Consider the following 22,908-nt stretch of genomic DNA (forward strand, 5'->3'; position numbering starts at 1 on the left):
TGAAACTCTTCAAATAAACCTCTGCAGATGATCTGTTAGCTGTTTGACAACTACTCTTTCAAGGATGTTTGATATAAAGGAAGGTTGGAGATTGGCCTATAATTAGCTAAGACTGCTGGGTCTAGAGATGCTTTTTGAGTAAAGGTTTAACTACAGCCAGCTTGAAGGCCTGTGGTACATAGCTGATTATTAGAGATAGGTTGATCATATTTAAGATCGAAGCATTAATTAATGGCAGGACTTCTTTGAGCAGTTTTGTAGGAATAGGGTCTAAAAGACACGTTGATGGTTTGGAGGAAGTAATTATTGAAGTTATCTCAGAAAGATCAACTGAAGAAAAAGAGTCTAAATTATGATCTATTGAAATATTGAAAGTAGCCATATGTAATAATATAGATCTGTGGGATGTTATGAATATGTTTTTTTCTCCAATTGTTAAATTTTATTTGTGAAGAAGTTCATGAAGTCATTATTAGTTAACGTTAAAGGGAAGGTTGGCTCAACAGAGCTCTGACTGTTTGTCAGCCTGGCTACAGAGCTGTAAAAAAAAAACTATGATTGTTCTTATGTTATTTACTTAGTGACGAATAGCAAGATGTTTGAACTTGCTCCTGCCCTCTGTCCAGCAGATCACATCTAAACAGACAACAGTAATGCACATGCACAACAATAACTGGGTCACCTTGGATAAAGAGCACAGCTGAAAGAGAACAATACAGACTGAAGGGGAAGAGAGGGAAACTAGGGGGAGCGAAAGAGAGGAATGGGTGGTCGCTTTGCTGCCATGACGGGGAGCAAAACTGAGATTTAACCTTCAGATACAAAATTATTGTTAAACTGCAACTGGAGTAGATGGTCAATGTAATGAATTCTGGGTTTAATCCGGCACTAATCTGCTTTTAATCCCTTATTGGAAGAAAAGATTTTGATGAAGTCTTTCAGGCAGATTTGGAAGTGATTTTATATCGAAGTATCTCTACAGGCTACAGCAGATGGTGACATTAACTGGACGTAGTCTAATTGGCATCCTTCCCAGTGAGGAGGATGAGCCAAGGGAGGATCAGCTATATCCTTCACCAGAATCTCAATATTGTTTCCTATTTAATCTGTAGGAAACGCCCACAATACTGAATTATTAACTAGGCTATAGGAGTGGATGTGAGCATATATGGTTGACTACGTCTTTGAGTTAGTCCTCTTATGCCTGGGAACCTGCCTAGGGGATCGCAGGTGGGATAGACTCCAGCTCCCACACAACTCTAAATTGTTTGATTTGTGACTGAAATGGTGCAAAAGACGGGGCCATGTAATATTTGTTGGTTTTGTTTGTCTATTTCCTCTGTTCTGTCTCCATCTGCATCTTTGTCAGTATAAGTTTCTCTTTGAGTTACTTTTGTGATTTAATAGTTTTCTGTTGTTTCTGGTTTGCTTTCTTTTCCTTCTTATCCTGATTTTCTGTAATTTGTTAATTTCTTCCAACTGCGTCTCACTTCATATCTTTCTCCGTGTCTTTGTCGATATCTTTTGTTGTTTTACATTTGAATCTTTCATTTTAAATTGCTAACACACCAGAAAACACACAAGTCCCATTGGCTGAAATGTTTCAAGGCTTTATAAATAAAGTATTGTGGCGACACACTGGTGCCTGGACTTAATAATAATAATAATAAGAAGCTCCATCACAAGTTAAAGCACTTATTGTGACTTGCTAAAATGACGTGTATGTGTTTAGCTCAGGAAGCTCAAACCCTGAACCAAACATGCCAACGATTTTCTGTTCTGACAAATATCTCTATAGCACCACCTCCAAAAATATATTGCCTACATCATTTCAACACAATTTCACAACCACAGATTATATTGGTTTTATATATTTAAAATGCTTATCATGTAGGTCTTTGTACTGTGTATGCTTTCATCTCTCTCACTTTAGGCCAGTCAGTTAATCCTGTGATGCTTATTCTGTTGTGCATCTCTGGACATTTCTTTTTAATTTATAACTGTTTGCGTATCACACAGTGGGCTATATCTCGCTTCAAAGCTTCTATTTGCATGTTGCATTTATGTGTAAGTTGTATGATATATAAATTATTAATAGTAATGAAACATTACTTGAGCTAAAAATGGACAAAAAATTGAGCTAAAAATACAACTTTTGATGTGTCTGTAATGGTTCATCTACCAATACAGAAGTGCCTAAAATGCAGTACCACTGAGGGTCGGTAGGTCTCGCCTATTCCCACTCACACTCCCACTGAAAAATTGTGACCTTATCTCATGAATTTCAATCTGATGTCAGTGCAGTCCTAAATCATGAGATTTGGGTGTCCCCCAGCAGTTCTATCCACTTGTGCAAATATGGTCTGTTCCTAAATTAAGGCCACCATGTGGTCAGAAGGATTGAAGAGGAACGCTGAAACTTTGTGTTGGGAAAGTTTCAGTGACTTACCATTATTCTAATTATTGAAGTTAATTCAGAAAAATCTTTAACAGAGAAGTTTTTAGTGGGAGGAACGTTTTATCACTCATCAGGTGACGTCTTCAGTCTCAGCTGACTGCAGGTTTCCAACCTTATAAACAGGACATTTGTACAATGACTGAAACCAGCACCACTGAATGAACAATGGGCTGGGAGGTCAGTTCATTGATTATTAATTAATATGCAAATGTCATGTCAAATGTCAATGTCATGGCCATTGATCAACAACCACTGATCAATGGCCATGAGTACCATTCACAGAGAGTTGGGGAATGGCTGCAATCACAGCATTGGAAGATGGTGACAGATGTACCCTTAGGCCCCTCCTCCATTCAGAGATGGTCTTTCCCTTTTCACGTAAACGGCCTCCTTGACTCCGCCCTCAAACCAGCGTTCCTCCCTGTCCAGGATGTTATATCCTCATCATTGAAAGAGTGTCCACTGGCCTGTAGGTGTAGATAGACTGCAGAGTCCTGGCCTGACGAGGTGGCTCTGCTGTGTTGTAGCCAGAGGTTGTTTGGTTTCCCCGATGTATAAATCCTGGCAATCCTCCTGCACTTAACAGCGTACACTATGATACTCTGTTTGTGTCGGGGGACCCGATCCTTGGGGTGGACCCGTTTGGCGCAGCATGTTTTGGTGTTTAAAAGCCACAGAGATGCGGTGTTTAGAGAAAATGCGTCTCAGCTGTTCTGATATTCCTGACACATATGGGATCACTACAGGTTTTCACTTAAGCAGCGGTTGTCCTTCTCTCCTGGATTGGATGGAGCTTTCTTGTTGACAAAAGTCCAGGTGGGATAACCACTTACTCAGGGCCTTCTTGATGTGATGTTCTTCTGCTTCTCTGGCCGCTGTGTCTGTGGGGATGGTGAAGACAGATGTAACATCGTACGAGACCATGGTTTCATCTGCCTCCATCATGACATCTCTCACTTTCTCAACAAAATCCAACGTGTTCTGGATGTGGTGTTCAGAGCTGCCTACCAGCCGTTGAGGATTGAAGACAGAAACTTAGAGATGTTATAGGGTGACCGAGTTGATCATACAGACAATCGGTCTTAAACCCTGTTTCTGTATCTTCGGTAAACCATACAGACTTGGTGTAGACTCCCCTGGGTACAGCCTGTGGTATGAGGTCCGGTTGGTAGCCTTGTCTTGTTCTAAGTGCTTCAGACAGTCTATCACCCTCTTGCTGTAGCCACTTCCTGGGTCTGGTTTCAGGGGCTCATAAGTATTTTTGTCACTAAGCAGTGACAAAATTTTCTCATGATAGTCTTTCTGGTTTAGCAAAACTGTGCACCTGCCCCTTGTCTGCTGGAAGGATGATAATGTTGTTGTCATTGTTAAGTGATGTGAGTGCCTTCCTCTCCTCCATGCTGATGTTGGATGCTGGGGGCTTTGCATTGCTGAGGCAGGCCCAAACTTTTGTCCGTAGTTGCTCTGCTTCCATGTCTGCATGTTGGTGTTTGAATTCCTGTTTCTGTGGCTGTGATAACTGATAACAGCATTCAGGTAGCTGTTCTGCACTGTATTGGCACAAATTATATCTGTAAATTTCGTAACAGTACTTTCAGAAAGACATCTACTGTGATGAAATCTATTCCCCACTGCATTTCTGTAAATAAATGCTATTAGTAAATGATCAGAGAAACAAGGGTTTTCAGGAAACACTGTTAAATGTTCAGTTTCTATGCCATATTTGAGAACAAGATCTAGAGTGTGATTAAATCTGTTAATAACAGATTAAATGTTGAGGCTGTCATTTTTAGCATCTACATGAATGGTAAAATCACCCAAGTCTGAGAAATCTCTGACTGAGGCCCAGGTGGACGATAGATATCAACAACAAAACAAAACAAAAACGTTTTTTGATATTTCCAGCTGGGGTGGAAATGCGAAGCATCAGGCTTTCAAATGAATTCAGACTCTGTCTGGGTCTTTGGTCGATTAATAACTTGGAGTGGAAGATTGCTGCCACACCGCCCCCTTCTGTCCTGTGAGGGTTCGAGGATTCTGACATTTATATAACTGTTGATTCATTTAAACTAACATAATCATCCTGCTGTAACCAGGTTTCTGTAAGGCAGACTAAATCGATTGTTGATCAGTTATTCATTCATGTGCTAACAGAGACTTAGAATAGAGATCCCTAGTGTTTAAAAATCCACTAATACATAATATAATAAAAACATCCAAGATTAAAAATACTGTATGAAAACTACAACAGTGGCTCCAGTGGACACATTTTTTTGTGTTTTACACTCAGTTTCACTTCAGCTCTTTGTAACTTTCCTCGGCTCCACAGCTGCACTGTCTGTGCTTCTAATTCTGTATATATTTTATTTTATGTTTATCTTTGTTTATTTTATTCTTCTTCCATCAGCTCTGTTCCATCAACTTCAGTTATCAATTAAACACAGACCTACAATACAAAATAATATTCAAATACTACTTTTTCTCTTACACTTACGGGACTTTTCAGCTTCACAACACTTGAGATGGAGTTCTTACTGAAAATAGAAAAATCCCTGGTCCCAACAAAGAATAATTTCAGCACCTGTTAGTTCACATTGTTGTCAGCATGCGATCAGGCTTTCAGAAAACTTTAAAGGCAGGCAGAAAATTGAAGAAGGGCTGATTCTTACCTGCTTTTCCTGCTGTTGGAGTGCTGATTGTGGTTGATAAGACTACTCTGAAACTGATAAATGATCTTATCTTTCTGCTTCTTTAACTCTTTCTGTCGCCCCTGATGTTATTCTGGTCTTTCCACGTTCACTCTAACCCCGAGTCTCTCGTTCTCTCGTCCATATATCTCACTGCCAGCAGGGTGCATTCTGAGTATGTGTGGGCAGCAGCCAATCAGAAAACAGCAGCCTTTGCGACACTGGTGGCACACACATGTTCAGCCTCACACTCTCATACTGACTCACTTTTTACAGGCTACATAGCAAACGATGCTCTCTCTGTCTCTGTCTCTCTTTCTCCAACAGAGAGAGAGGCACATCTGTCATCTGCTACTCTCATCCAGCCAGAGGATTTTTGTATGTTAAAACTTGATAATCTCCTGGCAACGCATGGTCCCTGCAACGCTGAGATTGAATGATTTTATGTTTAAAGTTTCCTTGCAGTCCTTGTGCTTCATGTAAGGCTTGAAAAAGCTGGTACTTACGTGCTGGTTTCTATGTAATGTTGGGTTAAGAATGTTATATAATCTCTGATGTCACGTCAAGCACATCAATGGAGGTTTTTTTCTGAATTCAGAATAGTAACAGAGAGTGTCAGCCAGGCCTCAGGATGGAACATGAAAATATCAGTGATATGAAATAAAACATTAAGCTGTCACCATGATGAAAGTGTCCTGAAGGAGTATTTAGTATAACCAACACACCGCAGGCCCTCTTCTGTGTTGTTCTCACAATATTAAGCATCTGAACTGGATCTTATGTTTGAACTGAAATCCTTTATTGTCATTGTACACAGTACAATGACAATAAAGACCGTGGCTCAGGGGGTTGGGAAGCGTATCTGTAACCCGAAGGTCGCTGGTTTGATCCCCGGGCTCTCTGTCCTGGTCGTTGTGTCCTTGGGCAAGACAGTTTTCCCTACCGCCTACTGTTGTTGGCCAGAGGGGCCGATGGTGCGATATGGCAGCCTCGCTTCTGTCAGTCTGCCCCAGGGCAGCTGTAGCTACAACCGTAGCTGCCTCCACCAGTGTGTGAATGTGAGCGTGAATGAATAGTGGCATTGTCAAGCGCTTTGGGTCCCTTGAAAAAGCGCTATATAAATCCAATCCATTATTATTACAACAACGAGATTTAAAGATAACTTCTCTTTAAATACAAACAGTAAAATAAGAAAGCAACTCTAAGTACTAATGTGTTTCAGTTCCATCAGAGATGCACCACTGATAGCCTGTTTACTCCAAAGGACATAGGAAATTTTTCCCAAAAGAATTTCACATTTCAGTTAATCTGACCACAGAACAGGTTTCTACTTTGCTTCAGTCCATTTTAATTTAGTTTTCTCGGGTGGATCGGTCGTAGGTCAGCAATGGCAGAAATGCCCTCAATAAAATGTTAAACTAGTCCATAAATGACATGGTGAAAGACCTTGATCAAAATTTAAGCAGAATACCAACTGATAAACTGTATGAACCTGTGGACACTTCTTGGTCCAGACGTGCAACTGCAGATGCTTGCTTCAGTTGGCCAAACAGTTCCTGGTGACACCAGCTTCTTCTGGTCCTTGTAAAAAAAATGGTTCTCAAATGCTGGGGAAGTTGTCTCAGCAAGGGAGATACCATGTAAGCCCATCCACTGTGGAATGGTTATTATTTCTCAGTCAAAACACCTGAGTTATATAAGCACACACATCCAGTACCCCAAACACAGTACCAAAGAAAATATCCAGTACACCAAACAAAGTCAGAACTAAATAAATAAAAAAGCCTTTGCATTATGTAAAAACATTTTCACTGTCCATTATGTAATTTACAATGTTTTGGTCTATTTGATTATTTTATAGATTACTCAGGTAGATTCTTTAATACGGGATGCAAAAACCTAAAAAAAAAATAAAATAAAAGGTCATATTTCCAGGATATTTGAGTCGTTCTCCCTCCATTAGTTTGGATTTTATAATACATTTGAAATGTGAATCACAAGTGCAAGGATTCCTTTGGCTGTGCAACAACCAATGCTGCCACTAGATATAAAGCTCCTTGAGGAGACTGTTGTTGCAATTTGGCACTATGTAAATAAAATTGAATTGAACTAGATGACACCCATGAGTGCAAAGAGTAAAGCTCTCAGTAAAGAACCAAGTTTTGACACCGTGTGCCGAGCTGGTCCAGTCACTCTTCTCACATCGGGTAATCACAGAGAAAGTCTTACACTGTTCACCTTCACCCACCAGAGTCGCCACTCATTTTAGGTTACTCCTGGCTCCAGAAACACAATCCCCATATAGACTGGTTAGGGAATAAAATTATCAATTGGAGTTTGTTCTGGCTTGCCCACTGTCTTTTGTCAGCCCTGCCACCTGGATCCATGAAGGAAGATGACTCCCACATCGACATCCCAGACCTTACCACTGTCCCTCTCGGGTATCATGACCTCCAAGAGGTGTTCAGTAAAGACAAAGCACTTTCGCTTCTGCCATATAGACCATATGACTGTGCCATTGATCTCTTACCTGGCGCTCCACTTCCCTCCAGCCGTCTGTTCAACATTTCCAAGCCCAAAAGAGAGGCAATGGAGAAATACATTCATGATTCTCTGGCAGCAGGGATCATCTGGCCTTCATCCTCTCCTGTAGGCGCAGGATTCTTTTTTGTGGCTAAGAAGGACAAGAGCCTCCGTCCATGTATTGACTTCAGAGGTCTCAACGCTATCACCGTCAAGAACAAATACCCCCTGCCACGCATCAGTGCCGCGTTTGAGCCCCTGCAGGGGGCCACTATTTTCACTAAATTAGATCTCCGCAATGCTTAGCATGTGGTCTGTATCAGGGAGGGTGACGAATGGAAAACAGCTTTCAACACCCTGCTAGGCCATTTTGAATACCTGGTCATGCCCTTTGGGTTAACCAACGCTCCAGCCGTGTTCCAAAGCTTGGTCAATGATGTGCTACGGGACTTTCTGAACCGCTTTGTCTATGTCTACCTAGATGACATTCTAATCTTTTCCAGGAACCTCCAAGAACACAAGGTCCATGTTCGGGCCGTGCTACAGCGTCTGTTAGAAAATAGATTCTACGTCAAGGCTGAGAAGTGCGAGTTTCATGCACCTTCTGTCACATTTCTGGGATACGTTTTAGCTGGAGGGCAGGTGAAGACGGACCCAGCCAAGATCCGGGCAGTTCAGGAATGGCCCACACCCACCACTCGCAAGCAGCTACAACGCTTTCTGGGCTTCGCTAACTTCTATCGGCGCTTCATAAGGAAATACAGTCAGGTAGCCACATCACTCACCACACTCACCTCTGTAAAGCGCCAGTTCTCCTGGACGTCTGAAGCTGAGGCTGCTTTTCAAAGACTGAAACATCTCTTCACCTCAGCTCTTGTGTTGATCCAACCAGACCTCAGAAGGCCATTTGTCATTGAAGTAGACGCTTCAGACATCGGTGTAGGAGCTGTCCAATCCCAATCCCCACACAGGCCCCAGAGGGAAAATACGTTCTTTTCACGACGGTTTTCGCCAGCTGAAAGGAACTATGATGTTGGGGACAGAGAGCTACTAGCCATTAAACTTGCTCTGGAAGAATTCCGCCACATATTAGAGGGAGCGGAGCACCCGTTCACTATCTTCACCGATCACAAGAACCTTTCCTACCTTAGGACAGCAAAGCGACTGAACGCCCGCCAAGCCAGGTGGTCTTTGTTTTTTGATCGATTCAGATTCAGAATCTTCTTCTGTCCAGGCTCTAAAAACACAAAAGCCGACGCCCTCTCCCAGCAATACAGTCCAGATGAGGAACATCTTGAACCAGCTCCTGTGCTTCCTGCTTCCTGCTTGGTAGGATTCCTGTCTTGGAGTGTGGAGGAAACCATTCAGACCCTGGAATGGGTCGTGTCATCCCTGCGGCTGCCCGCTCAGCAGTGATTAGGTGGGCCCACACTTCTCATTTCTCCTGTCACCCTGGAACAGGTCGCACAATTAGTCTCCTTAAGCGCCATTTTTGGTGGAGAACTTGGGAACGCGATGAAAAGGAATATGTTGCTGCATGTGAGAACTGTGCCTGAAGCTAAAGACCCGGACTCAGCAGCCTTCCAGACTCCTACAACCTGGAGTCATCCCTGTTGGAGCTTGTCAGTAGCAAAGGCCTGAAGGTACAAAAATGAATACTGAAGAGAGCTTAACACCATTCCTGCTTGAATTTGAAGGCCGATTTAAGTCTATCCTTTCAGAGTTCCAGAGTTAAACACAGGCTGAATATCCAACTGTGACAAACATTGTTCTGCATACAGGGTCAAACGATGTGTCCAAACAACAATGGGAGGTTCTGAAACGGGACTTTATTGGATTATTAAACACTGTAAACTCTCTGAATGCAGCTGTATTCATCAGTGGACCTGTACCGCCGGTCAGAGGAGGAGACGAGAGATTCAGCAGGCTGTTTACACTGAATAAATGGCTTATATCAGCATGTGCTGACCACTCAGTGCATTTTATTGACAACTTTAATATTTTTTGGGAACGCAGGCATCTGTTTAAAGCAAATGGATTTAATTTTAACAAGTCAGGGGTGAAACTGTTCACCTCCAACTTGTTTTATTCCATACGTCATCCATCTGTGCTTGGAGCCAAGGCTGAGATAAACGAGGAGTTATCTCATAAAGAGGAACAAACAGTACTCCAAGAACAGACAAAGCCCAGCAGAAACCTTGAGGAGGAGCTCCATCTGCCCCCACCCGGGAAGAGCCTCAGAAAGGAGAGACATCTGAGGCAAGAAGAGGCAAGAAGAGGGGTCCCTATTTGCCTCCAACTCTCTCAACAACACCAACGACCAGGACCAGGATCTTCCCCAGTCCCCCAAACCCCTGACAGGCCATCACCCCCATCACCCTCCTCCCCCTCCCTTTCTCCCTCCTCCCCACACCTGAAATTCACTGAAGAGATGATGGAGCGGGTCAATGCTGGGCTCAGATCTACCCCCCGGCCCAATCCCTCTTTGTCCCCCATAAACCCCCCACCAAAGCAGCCAAAGGTTCGCCACCGAGCCCCACCCTCAACAGAGCAATCGAAGTCACATTGCCCAGCCTCGCCCCCCTTAGTTCCTCTTCATGCCCTGTCTCCGCAGTCTGATGCGTGATGTGTGGAGGGTCCGGGCTGCGAGGATTATGGCAGTGGTGACTTTTCCCAGGAGAAGCTGGGACCCTGTTTACTAGAAGGTTTTAAAATTTCTGTACTTTTAGGTGACAGGAGACATGTGGCCTGGTCAAAACACAGAGAGCTGCACTCTAAAAGATCTTTAAACATAGTAAACATACCTTGTGTGCCACAGACTGCTCCCAAACACGAGGGGACAAGTAATGCCTCTAAAACACTTAAGTTGGCTTTATTAAACGTTAGATCTTTAGCTGGGAAAACATTTTTAATTAATGATTTAATCACTGAGCACAGCCTTGATTTTATGTTTTTAACTGAAACTTGGTTGGACCAAAGTAACAGTGGAGCTGTTCTCATCGAGACGACCCCTCCTAACTACAGTTTTATCAGTGAGGCCAGGGTGAGCAGGAGAGGAGGAGGGGTTGCTGTCTTATTTAATGAATCATTTCAATGTAAGCAGCTATCTCCTGGAAGTTTTCAGTCTTTTGAATATGTGGCTTTACAGCTGAAGGCCCCATCCAAAGTTGTGTTTCTTAATGTTTACAGGCCTCCCAAATACTGCACAGACTTTTTTAATGACCTCAGTGAACTGCTGTCTGTGATCTGTGTTGATTTCGACTGTGTAATTATTGTTGTGGATTTTAACATCCATGTGGACAACCCTCAGGACAAAGGGACTAAAGACCTGAGTAACACTCTGGGCAACTTTGGGCTGACTCAGCATGTAACAGAGGCCACACATAATAGAGGACACACTCTTGACCTACTGATCTCCAAAGGCCTGAGCATTTCAAACATTACTGTGTCTGATGTGGGCTTATCTGATCATTACTGTGTTTTCTTTGAAAGTAAAATCTCAGCCCACACAAATATATCAACAACAGTGATCACAAAACGGTGTATAACTGAAGACAGTAGTGCAATTTTTAACCAGGTCTTCCCATTAACACCTGACCTGTCCAGAGGGTCAGTCAATGAGCTCGTCAATAGCTTCAATGCTAACATGTTAAATGTAATGGACACTATTGCTCCCATTAAGGTGAAGGTTATCTCTGGAAGGAAAAAGTCTCCATGGAGAAACTCCACACTAGTGAAAAATGAAAAAAGAGAGTGTAGGAAAGCTGAGCGCAGATGGAGAAAAACAAACCTCCAGGTTCATTATGACATCTATAAAGAGAAACTTCACAATTATAATTTACAACTGAGGAGTGCAAGAAGGTCCTACTTCTCTGACATCATCACTAAAAACAGCCATAATGCTCGGGTCTTATTTTCTACAGTTGACAGGCTAACAAACCCTCCTGTGCCAGTGGCAGCTGAACTCGACCATGGCCTGCAATGACTTTGCCAAATTCTTCACAGACAAAATCCAAAAGATTAGACAAGCAGTTGGTACATCAACAGCAGATCCAGGATATGTACTGTGTCCACCGAAAAACTGTTTAAACACCATCAAACAGTTTCACCCGATTAACAGCAAAGACCTGGAGGACATCTTAGGTCAACTGAACTCCTCCTCTTGCTGTTTAGATGTCCTGCCAACAAGTTTTTTCAAAAAGGTCTCAAAGACTTTAGAGTCAGACCTGTTACAGATCGTCAACTTTTCTTTATTATCAGGTGTGTTTCCAGAATCACTAAAAACTGCTGTAATCAAACCTATACTGAAAAAGGACAATCTTGACAAGACACAAATGAAAAACTACAGGCCGATCTCAAATCTCCCATTTTTAAGTAAGATCATTGAAAAAGCAGTTTCTCAACAGCTCAGTTACTTCTTAAAACAGAATAATTGCTACGATGCCTTCCAGTCAGGTTTTAGACAGAACCACAGCACTGAAACCGCTCTGACAAAAGTGTTCAATGACATATGTCTGAATACAGACAGTGGAAAAATGTCAGTCTTAGTTTTACTGGATCTCAGTGCAGCATTTGATACAGTTGACCACAACATATTACTCAAACGACTGGAGAACTGGGCAGGTCTTTCAGGAACTGTACTAAACTGGTTCAAAACATACTTAGAAAACAGGAAATACTTTGTATCAATAGGTAACTTCACATCCGAGCAGACAAGTATCACATGTGGAGTTCCCCAAGGTTCCATCTTGGGACCCCCTCTGTTTAACATTTACATGCTCCCACTGGCACAGATTATAAAGAACAACAAAATAAACTACCACAGCTATGCAGATGACACACAAATATATATCACAATGTCACCAGGAGACCGAGGCCCTGTACAGGCTCTTGGTAAATGCATTGAGGAAATTAATGACTGGTTGTGCCACAATTTTCTCCAACTAAACAAAAACAAAACTGAAGTAATAGTCTTTGGCGCCAAAGAAAAACGATTACAGGTCACCAGAGAACTTCAATCCATACATCTAAAAACCACAAACCAGGCGAGAAATTTGGGTGTAGTGATGGATGCAGACCTAAACTTAGAAAAACACACTAAGCCAATAACAAAGTCAGCTTACTATCACCTCAAGAATATTTCAAGGATAAAAGATCTGATGTCTCAACAGGACCTGGAAAAACTAGTCCATGCATTCATTTTTAGTAGGCTTGATTACTGTAACAGCATCTTTACAGGTCTACCTAAAAAAATCAGTCAGACAACTACAGCTCATTCAGAACTCTGCTGCTCGAGTCCTCACTAAGACCAAAAAAGTGGACCACATCAGTCCAGCTCTGAGGTCTTTACACTGGCTGCCTGTCCGTCAGAGGATAGACTTTAAAGTCCTGATGCTGGTCTATAAAGCTCTGAATGGTTTAGGACCAAAATACATCAGTGACCTCCTGACCCAGTATGAACCTTCCAGATCCCTCAGGTCATATGGATCCGGTCTTTTATCAGTTCCCAGAGTCAGAACCAGACACGGAGAAGCTGCATTCAGCTTTTATGCTCCTTATATCTGGAACAAACTCCCAGAAAGCCTCAGATCAGCTGAAACACTCAGTTTATTTAAATCCAGGCTGAAGACTCACCTATTCTCAGCTGCATTTGAATAAAGCACCAAATCCACACTTTTAAGCTTACATTTCAAAACTTACACTAACTACTGATCTTATCTATTTCTGATTTTATCTGTTTTGATTTTATATACTGTTTTGTTTGTTTGTTAAGCTTAAATTTCCAAACTTACATTAACTACTGATTTTATCTACTGTTCTGATTTTATCTGTTTTGATTTTATATACTGTTTTGTTTGTTTGTTTGTTTGTTAAGTGGGTTTAGAGCTCTGGGTAGCTCCCCAGCTGGGTCTAGACTGGGTCTAGAGAGTATTTTAAATTCAGGGAATTTAAAATAGAAAGTAGCTCGTCCACAGAAGGACTGGTAGCTCCCCTTACGATAAGGGTTCAGATCGCGCGAACAGGTGTGGGATTAGAGCTCTGGGTAGCTCCCCAGCTGGGTCTAGACTGGGTCTAGAGAGTATTTTAAATTCAGGGAATTTAAAATAGAAAGTAGCTCGTCCACAGAAGGACTGGTAGCTCCCCTTATGATAAGGGTTCAGATCGCGCGAACAGGTGTGGGATTAGAGCTCTGGGTAGCTCCCCAGCTGGGTCTAGACTGGGTCTAGAGAGTATTTTAAATTCAGGGAATTTAAAATAGAAAGTAGCTCGTCCACAGAAGGACTGGTAGCTCCCCTTACGATAAGGGTTCAGATCGCGCGAACAGGTGTGAAATGTGTGTGTTTAGTTAGTTTGTTTGTTTGCTTGTTTTAATCAATTTTAAATCATGCTTTTTATTTGTTTTTGTTTCTAATGTCTCTGTAAAGCACTTTGAATCACCTTGTTGTTGAATTGTGCTATACAAATGAATTTGCCTTGCCTTGCCTTGCCTTGCCTTACCTGTGGCTCGTTGGTCTAGGCGTATGATTCTCGCTTTGGGTGCGAGAGGTTCCGGGTTCAAATCCTGGACGAGCCCCCTTAAAATCACCAGCTCTTAGCTTCATGGAATTCTTTGGTAAGACACATTCCTTCTGGGGCATTGTAAATGTGCTGTGTGCCAAGCCATTCAATGTGATGTGTGACACCAATTTGTCTTTCTAAAATAACGTTTTTGATTTTGTGAAGGAGTCACTCTCATGACTCATTGAGTGATGCCATTGACTGCATAGTCCCTGCCATGCAATCTGTATATGTCACATTTTGAGATTGCCTTGGAAACATTACTGGGCAGGTACTAAAAAAATACCTGTAACCAGGTACTATCACCTAATGGAAACTTTAAAGATCGAGCTGAGTCAAGTTAAGCCAAGCTAGGTAGGTGCAAGTGGAAAAGGGCTATTAGAGATCACAAACTCTGATCAAAATTGAGGCCATTCAATCAGAATCAGAATCAGAAACTTTATTGTCATTGTCACGAGAACAACGAAATGAAGAATGGTCCCCGATCATTGCATCATCCCTAGCAATATCAAAATATAAATAAAACAATAAAATTCAATAAATAAAATAGATAGAATACTTAAAATACTAATAAGATGTAACAGTAAAACATTCACATACATTCCCACACACATGCTTCAGGCCGTGCATAGATTAACACAAGAGTGGCGTGATGGACATTTTTTTTGTAGTATTCAGATGTGTTATTGCAGTTGGATAACAGCTGTGTTTGAGTCTATTAGTCCTTGCTCTGATTGCCCTGTACCGTCTGCCTGAGGGCAACAGTTCGAACAGGGAGTGGCCAGGATGTGAGGTGTCTTTTATGATGTTTTGGGCCTTTTTAAAACAGTGGGCATTGTGTAGAACTTCCAGTGTGGGAAGAGGGCAGCCAGTGATCTTTTGGGCGGTGTTAATGATCCCTTGGAGTGCTTTCCTCTGAGCCCCTGTGCAGCTAGTGTACCAAATACATATGCAGTAAGTTAGAACACTCTCAATGGTGGCTCTGTAGAAGGACACCAGCAGTTTCTGTGTGATGTTATTCCTCCTGAGAATTCTCAGGAAGTACAGTCTCTGTTGGGCCTTTTTCAGCAGCTCGGAGGTGTTCACACTCCAGGAAAGGTTCTCCTCTATATTGACTCCCAGGAAGCGGAAGCTTGCCACCCTTTCTACACAGTCCCCATTTATGAATAGTGGTTGGATCTCTGCCTTTTTCCTTCTGAAATCTATTATGAGTTCTTTGGTTTTTGAAGTGTTGAGGAGGAGGTTATTGGCCTTACACCATGACGTCAGCTGCTCCACCTCGTCTCTGTACGTAGACTCGTCTCCCTTGGTAATGAGCCCCACCACTGTGGTGTCATCTTCAAATTTCACAAAGATGTTGCTGTGGTGGTGAGGAGTGCAGTCGTGTGTGTAGAGAGAGTAGAGCAGTGGACTGAGCACACAGCCCTGGGGTGAGCCAGTGCTGAGACTCAGGGCTGAGGATGTGTGATGGCCAACTCTGACTCTCTGTCTACGGCCCGAGAGGAAGCTGTTGATCCACATGCAGGTGCTGTATGGAAGCCCCAGGTCTTGTAGCTTGGCCACCAGTTTATGTGGAAGGATGGTGTTAAAAGCTGAGCAGTAATCCACGAAGAGCATCCGCACATAGCTACCATGCTCTTCCAGGTGAGTTAATGCAGCATGGAGTGCTGTGGCTACAGCGTCTTCCGTGGACCGGTTTGCTCTGTAGGCAAACTGGTGTGGATCCAGGCTGCGGGGCAGGGCTGCTGTGATGTGTCTGCAGACCAGCTTCTCAAAGCATTTCATTACCACTGGGGTGAGTGCCACCGGTCTGTAGTCATTCAGGCCGGTGATGTGGGGCTTCTTAGGCAAGGGGACTATGGTGGAGGACTTCAGGCAGAGTGGGACAGTCGCCTGTGCGAGGGATTTGTTGAAGATCCTGGTGAAGATCCCAGCCAGCTGTTCTGCACAATCCCTCAATATTCGACCTGGCACACCATCAGGACCCGCCGCCTTCCTCGGGTTAACAGCCTGCAGCATGCGCCTCACCTCGTGCTCTTCCAGGGTGAGGGTGGTGCAGCTATGGGTGGCGTGTTGCTGCTGTGGCTCCAATACCTCCGGTACCCTGGTCTCAAAGCGGGCGAAGAAGATATTCAGCTCCTCTGCCAGCTCCAGGTCACCGTCCGCAGCTCCGAGATTGATCTTATAGTTGGTTAGGTGCCGGATGCCTTGCCACACCTGCCGGCTGGTATTACTCTTCAGATGGTCCTCAATCCTCCTCCTATAGTCCCCCTTTGCCTCTCTGATGCCTCTCTTCAGGTTGGATCGGGCTGTGGTGTAGTAATCCCTGTTGCCAGACCTGAACGCAATGTTCCTCTCCTGCAGCAGCTGCCTGACCTCCCGGGTCATCCAGGGCTTTTGGTTGGGATAAGCCCGGATCCGTTTGACTGCTGTAACAGTGTCTATGCAGTGTTTTATATAGCAGAGGACACTGTCTGTGAACATTTCCAAGTCCTGATGTTCAAAGATATCCCAGTTAGTCCTGTCAAAACAGTCCTGCAGCTGCTGAGAGGCACCCTCTGACCATATGGTAATATTCTTTGTGATGGTAAGAGCAGTTTTCTTGAGGGGGGCATATGCAGGGATTAGAAACAGTGACAAGTGGTCAGACTGACCCAGATGTGGCAAAAGTCTGGCCCTGTAGCCCATTTTGATGTTGGAATAAACTGCAATTTCGGTGTAAAGACGTTAAACTACATATGTGAAGGTCTCATAATGGTTTCACCTCTGCTGATAATTACCCACGCCTTTTTTCCACCCCTTGGCTCATGTGATGTGTTTCATAGTTGGTCAACGACCCTGGTAAAGACAACCCGCTCTGGGTTTTAAATACCTGGGACTCTCCAACGTTTAGTTTTGGATCTAACGAAGGTTCTCAGAGGAGAGGTGAAAGGTCTTCAAGGCACTTAGAGAATTCCAGCTGCTTTCTTTCAAAGCTCATCAGACTACCATGACGTGGATGACTGGGAACCCTTTTTTCTCATTCACTGTGTGCAGTCCCTCTGGAGTCATCCCTGTTGGAGCTTGTCAGTAGCAAAGGCCTGAAGGTACAAAAATGAATACTGAAGAGAGCTTAACACCATTCCTGCTTGAATTTGAAGGCCGATTTAAGTCTATCCTTTCAGAGTTGCAGAGTTAAGTACAGGCTTCCTGAGGCTCGTTGGTCTAGGCGTATGATTCTCGCTTAGGGTGCGAGAGGTCCTGAGTTCAAATCCCGGACGAGCCCCCTTAAAATCACAACCTCTTAGCTTCATGGAATTCTTTGGTAAGACACATTCCTTCTGGGGCATTGTAAATGTGTTGTGTGCCAAACCTTTCTGTGACATCAACTTTTATTTCTAAAATAACGTTGTTGCTTTTGTGAAGGAGTCACTCTCATGAGTCATTGAGTGATGCCATTGACTGCACAGTCCCTGCCACGCAATCTGTATATGTCACATTTTGAGATTGCCTTGGAAACCTTACTGGGCAGGTACTAAAAAATACCTGTAACCAGGTACTATCACCTAATGGAAACTTTAAAGATCGAGCTGAGTCAAGTTAAGCCAAGCTAGGTAGGTGCAAGTGGAAAAGCGTTAGAGATCACAAACTCTGATCGAAATTGAGGCCGTTCAATTTCGGTGTAAAGACGTTAAACTACATATGTGAAGGTCTCATAATGGTTTCACCTCTGCTGATAATTACCCACGCCTTTTTTCCACCCCTTGGCTCATGTGATGTGTTTCATAGTTGGTCAACGACCCTGGTAAAGACAACCCGCTCTGGGTTTTAAATACCTGGGACTCTCCAACGTTTAGTTTTAGATCTAACGAAGGTTCTCAGAGGAGAGGTGAAAGGTCTTCAAGGCACTTAGAGAATTCCAGCTGCTTTCTTTCAAAGCTCATCAGACTACCATGACGTGGATGACTGGGAACCCTTTTTTCTCATTCACTGTGTGCAGTCCCTCTGGAGTCATCCCTGTTGGAGCTTGTCAGTAGCAAAGGCCTGAAGGTACAAAAATGAATACTGAAGAGAGCTTAACACCATTCCTGCTTGAATTTGAAGGCCGATTTAAGTCTATCCTTTCAGAGTTGCAGAGTTAAGTACAGGCTTCCTGTGGCTCGTTGGTCTAGGCGTATGATTCTCGCTTTGGGTGCGAGAGGTCCCGGGTTCAAATCCCGGACGAGCCCCCTTAAAATCACAACCTCTTAGCTTCATGGAATTCTTTGGTAAGACACATTCCTTCTGGGGCATTGTAAATGTGTTGTGTGCCAAACCTTTCTGTGACATCAACTTGTATTTCTAAAATAACGTTGTTGCTTTTGTGAAGGAGTCACTCTCATGACTCATTGAGTGATGCCATTGACTGCACAGTCCCTGCCACGCAATCTGTATATGTCACATTTTGAGATTGCCTTGGAAACCTTACTGGGCAGGTACTAAAAAATACCTGTAACCAGGTACTATCACCTAATGGAAACTTTAAAGATCGAGCTGAGTCAAGTTAAGCCAAGCTAGGTAGGTGCTAGTGGAAAAGGGCTATTAGAGATCACAAACTCTGATCGAAATTGAGGCCATTCAATTTCGGTGTAAAGACGTTAAACTACATATGTGAAGGTCTCATAATGGTTTCACCTGAAACCTCTGCTGATAATTACCCACGCCTTTTTTCCACCCCTTGGCTCATGTGATGTGTTTCATAGTTGGTCAACGACCCTGGTAAAGACAACCCGCTCTGGGTTTTAAATACCTGGGACTCTCCAACGTTTAGTTTTAGATCTAACGAAGGTTCTCAGAGGAGAGGTGAAAGGTCTTCAAGGCACTTAGAGAATTCCAGCTGCTTTCTTTCAAAGCTCATCAGACTACCATGACGTGGATGACTGGGAACCCTTTTTTCTCATTCACTGTGTGCAGTCCCTCTGGAGCAGGGCTCTAGACTAACTTTTTGACATGGGCGCACCGGTACGCCTAACTTTAAAAATTTAGGCGTACCGGCACAAAAGTTAGGCGCACTCAAATTTTTCAACCGCATCGCTTAACACCGCAGTTTTACATGTGCACTTTCTTTGGGGGGGGAAGTCCATACAGACAATATTAATTTCTAAATTATTAACTAACAAACTTGTGCTTAAAGTGCTTTGTCAATATTGTCGAAAATGTTAAAAACTTAATCATCATCTTGGCCTCCTCTGACGACCTGTTTGCTGCTGTCTGCTGCTGAAAGGCCGTGGGGAGAGGGGACACTTGGGCAGTGCATTTACTGCAGCATATAATGTGCTTTTTCAGCATTCAAATATTGATGGCACCGTGTCAGAGCACTGGCTATGAATTTCAGACAGATCAGGCCTTAACTTAACAAAAAGTTATCAATAGTTCTTTTCATCTTTTCTTATTACCCACAGCTACAGTACATCCACTTCTCTCAGGCCTAGGCTGCTCACTAGGGCTGAGTATCATCACTGATTTCTATAATCCATTCAATTCCGGTTCTCAAAGTCCTGATTTGATTCAATTTAGCCTCAGACAGTCAGAAATATTATAATTCTGATCATTTATCAGTACTGATACACATGAGACTTCATCAGAATTGTGAAAATCACAGCAGATGCCTTTGTGTGAAAGTAACAGAATAAAACACAGGAAAACATGAAGGAGATTTTCCTGGTCTGGCTTTTTATAGCAGATAACCTTAAAAATATTCTGCAATTTTGCATAATTTTAAGAAATTAAAATTTCTTCAGTATTGAACAGCAGAAATTAGGCTTTCTTGTCCGAGGTCATTTAAGTGAAAAAAGAAAAATCGCTGTAAACAACGCTAGACTGGTGGGTAATAAGCGAATGAATAATGCAGAAAACAGATTTGAGACGGGAAACTGTTCCTGAAGTACAGAGAGAGAGAGAGAGCTGTGCAGGAAGTGTGATTTTTATCGTGGTGGAAGCAAAACAGCAAAAGTCAGAGGGAATTCATGACGACATTGATCAAATGTGAAGCGCAGTTTGCTGCTTCTTTTGCTGCAGGCTTGGTGAATTTTGGTTGGAGAGAGGCAAAACCTGCAGCTCAGAATCAGCGCAAAAAGACGTAAACACAGCGCGGACCCGAAGAATCGCTAAGCTCCGACAGCGTGTCCGTGTTCAGGCCGTCGGGTGAGAAAGCCGAGAAAGACGAAGCTGATTCTGATGTGTTGGGTCCGCTCCGTGTTTAGGTCTTTGTGTGGAATCCGTTAATGAATTGATATCGCTTTATTCAAGCTACTCACCTCTCTCTTCCACCTGCACTTTCAACTGGACCACGGCCAATCAGAGAGGTCCCGCCCCTGACTATCTCTGATTGGTTTAGTCCACGATAGGGGCATAATGTGTGTCTGTTGTTGACCACACGGAGAGTTACAGAGATTTTTTTTTTGTTACCGGAACAGTTGGTCGCACCTGTGCGACCAAATATTTATTTTTAGTCGCACCACTGAAAAATTTGGTCGCATTTGCGACCAAATTGGTCGCACTCTAGAGCCCTGCCTCTGGAGTCATCCCTGTTGGAGCTTGTCAGTAGCAAAGGCCTGAAGGTACAAAAATGAATACTGAAGAGAGCTTAACACCATTCCTGCTTGAATTTGAAGGCCGATTTAAGTCTATCCTTTCAGAGTTCCAGACTTAAACACAGGCTTCCTGTGGCTCGTTGGTCTAGGCGTATGATTCTCGCTTTGGGTGCGAGAGGTCCCGGGTTCAAATCCCAGACGATCCCCCTTAAAATCACAAGCTCTTAGCTTCATGGAACTCTTTGGAAAGACACATTCCTTCTGGGGCATTGTAAATGTGTTGTGTGCCAAACCGTTCAATGTGATGTGTGACACCAATTTGTCTTTCTAAAACAACGTTTGTGAAGGAGTCACTCTCATGAGTGATGCCATTGACTGCACAGTCCCTGCCACGCAATCTGTATATGTCACATTTTGAGATTGCCTTGGAAACCTTACTGGGCAGGTACTAAAAAAATACCTGTAACCAGGTACTATCACCTAATGGAAACTTTAAAGATCGAGCTGAGTCAAGTTAAGCCAAGCTAGGTAGGTGCAAGTGGAAAAGCGTTAGAGATCACAAACTCTGATCGAAATTGAGGCCATTCAATTTCGGTGTAAAGACGTTAAACTACATATGTGAAGGTCTCATAATGGTTTCACCTCTGCTGATAATTACCCACGCCTTTTTTCCACCCCTTGGCTCATGTGATGTGTTTCATAGTTGGTCAACGACCCTGGTAAAGACAACCCGCTCTGGGTTTTAAATACCTGGGACTCTCCAACGTTTAGTTTTAGATCTAACGAAGGTTCTCAGAGGAGAGGTGAAAGGTCTTCAAGGCACTTAGAGAATTCCAGCTGCTTTCTTTCAAAGCTCATCAGACTACCATGACGTGGATGACTGGGAACCCTTTTTTCTCATTCACTGTGTGCAGTCCCTCTGGAGTCATCCCTGTTGGAGCTTGTCAGTAGCAAAGGCCTGAAGGTACAAAAATGAATACTGAAGAGAGCTTAACACCATTCCTGCTTGAATTTGAAGGCCGATTTAAGTCTATCCTTTCAGAGTTCCAGACTTAAACACAGGCTTCCTGTGGCTCGTTGGTCTAGGCGTATGATTCTCGCTTTGGGTGCGAGAGGTCCCGGGTTCAAATCCCGGACGAGCCCCCTTAAAATCACAAGCTCTTAGCTTCATGGAATTCTTTGGAAAGACACATTCCTTCTGGGGCATTGTAAATGTGTTGTGTGCCAAACCGTTCAATGTGATGTGTGACACCAATTTGTCTTTCTAAAACAACGTTTGTGAAGGAGTCACTCTCATGAGTCATTGAGTGATGCCATTGACTGCACAGTCCCTGCCACGCAATCTGTATATGTCACATTTTGAGATTGCCTTGGAAACCTTACTGGGCAGGTACTAAAAAATACCTGCAACCAGGTACTATCACCTAATGGAAACTTTAAAGATCGAGCTGAGTCAAGTTAAGCCAAGCTAGGTAGGTGCAAGTGGAAAAGCGTTAGAGATCACAAAGTCTGATCGAAATTGAGGCCATTCAATTTCGGTGTAAAGACGTTAAACTACATATGTGAAGGTCTCATAATGGTTTCACCTCTGCTGATAATTACCCACGCCTTTTTTCCACCCCTTGGCTCATGTGATGTGTTTCATAGTTGGTCAACGACCCTGGTAAAGACAACCCCATCTAGGGTTTAAATACCTGGGACTCTCCAACATTTAGTTTTAGATCTAACGAAGGTTCTCAGAGGAGAGGTGAAAGGTCTTCAAGGCACTTAGAGAATTCCAGCTGCTTTCTTTCAAAGCTCATCAGACTACCATGACGTGGATGACTGGGAACCCTTTTTTCTCATTCACTGTGTGCAGTCCCTCTGGAGTCATCCCTGTTGGAGCTTGTCAGTAGCAAAGGCCTGAAGGTACAAAAATGAATACTGAAGAGAGCTTAACACCATTCCTGCTTGAATTTGAAGGCCGATTTAAGTCTATCCTTTCAGAGTTCCAGACTTAAACACATGCTTCCTGTGGCTCGTTGGTCTAGGCGTATGATTCTCGCTTAGGGTGCGAGAGGTCCCGGGTTCAAATCCCGGACGAACCCCCTGAACATCACAATCTCTTAGCTTCATGGAATTCTTTGGTAAG

General features: G+C 43.3%; 1 protein-coding gene and 2 non-coding genes across 3 annotated transcripts in view; 2 read left to right on the plus strand and 1 right to left on the minus strand.

Annotated features, from left to right (window-relative positions):
- Positions 1–5,350, minus strand: part of LOC113011034 (uncharacterized) — a 52,130-nt gene extending 46,780 nt beyond the window's left edge. Inside the window, exon 1 of the mRNA XM_080292887.1 lies at positions 5,128–5,350. The gene's annotated coding sequence lies outside the window, so the exon portion shown is untranslated. The remainder of the gene's footprint in view (positions 1–5,127) is intronic.
- Positions 5,351–18,362: 13,012 nt separating this feature from the next.
- trnap-ugg (transfer RNA proline (anticodon UGG)) lies at positions 18,363–18,434 on the plus strand. Its single transcript has one exon. It is a non-coding gene; the product is annotated as a tRNA-Pro (tRNA).
- Positions 18,435–21,848: 3,414 nt separating this feature from the next.
- On the plus strand, positions 21,849–21,920 carry trnap-ugg (transfer RNA proline (anticodon UGG)). Its single transcript has one exon. It is a non-coding gene; the product is annotated as a tRNA-Pro (tRNA).
- Positions 21,921–22,908: the final 988 nt, after the last annotated feature.

Source organism: Astatotilapia calliptera, chromosome 18 (genome assembly GCF_964374335.1).
Source record: "Astatotilapia calliptera chromosome 18, fAstCal68.1, whole genome shotgun sequence".
NCBI classification, from domain to species: domain Eukaryota; kingdom Metazoa; phylum Chordata; class Actinopteri; order Cichliformes; family Cichlidae; genus Astatotilapia; species Astatotilapia calliptera.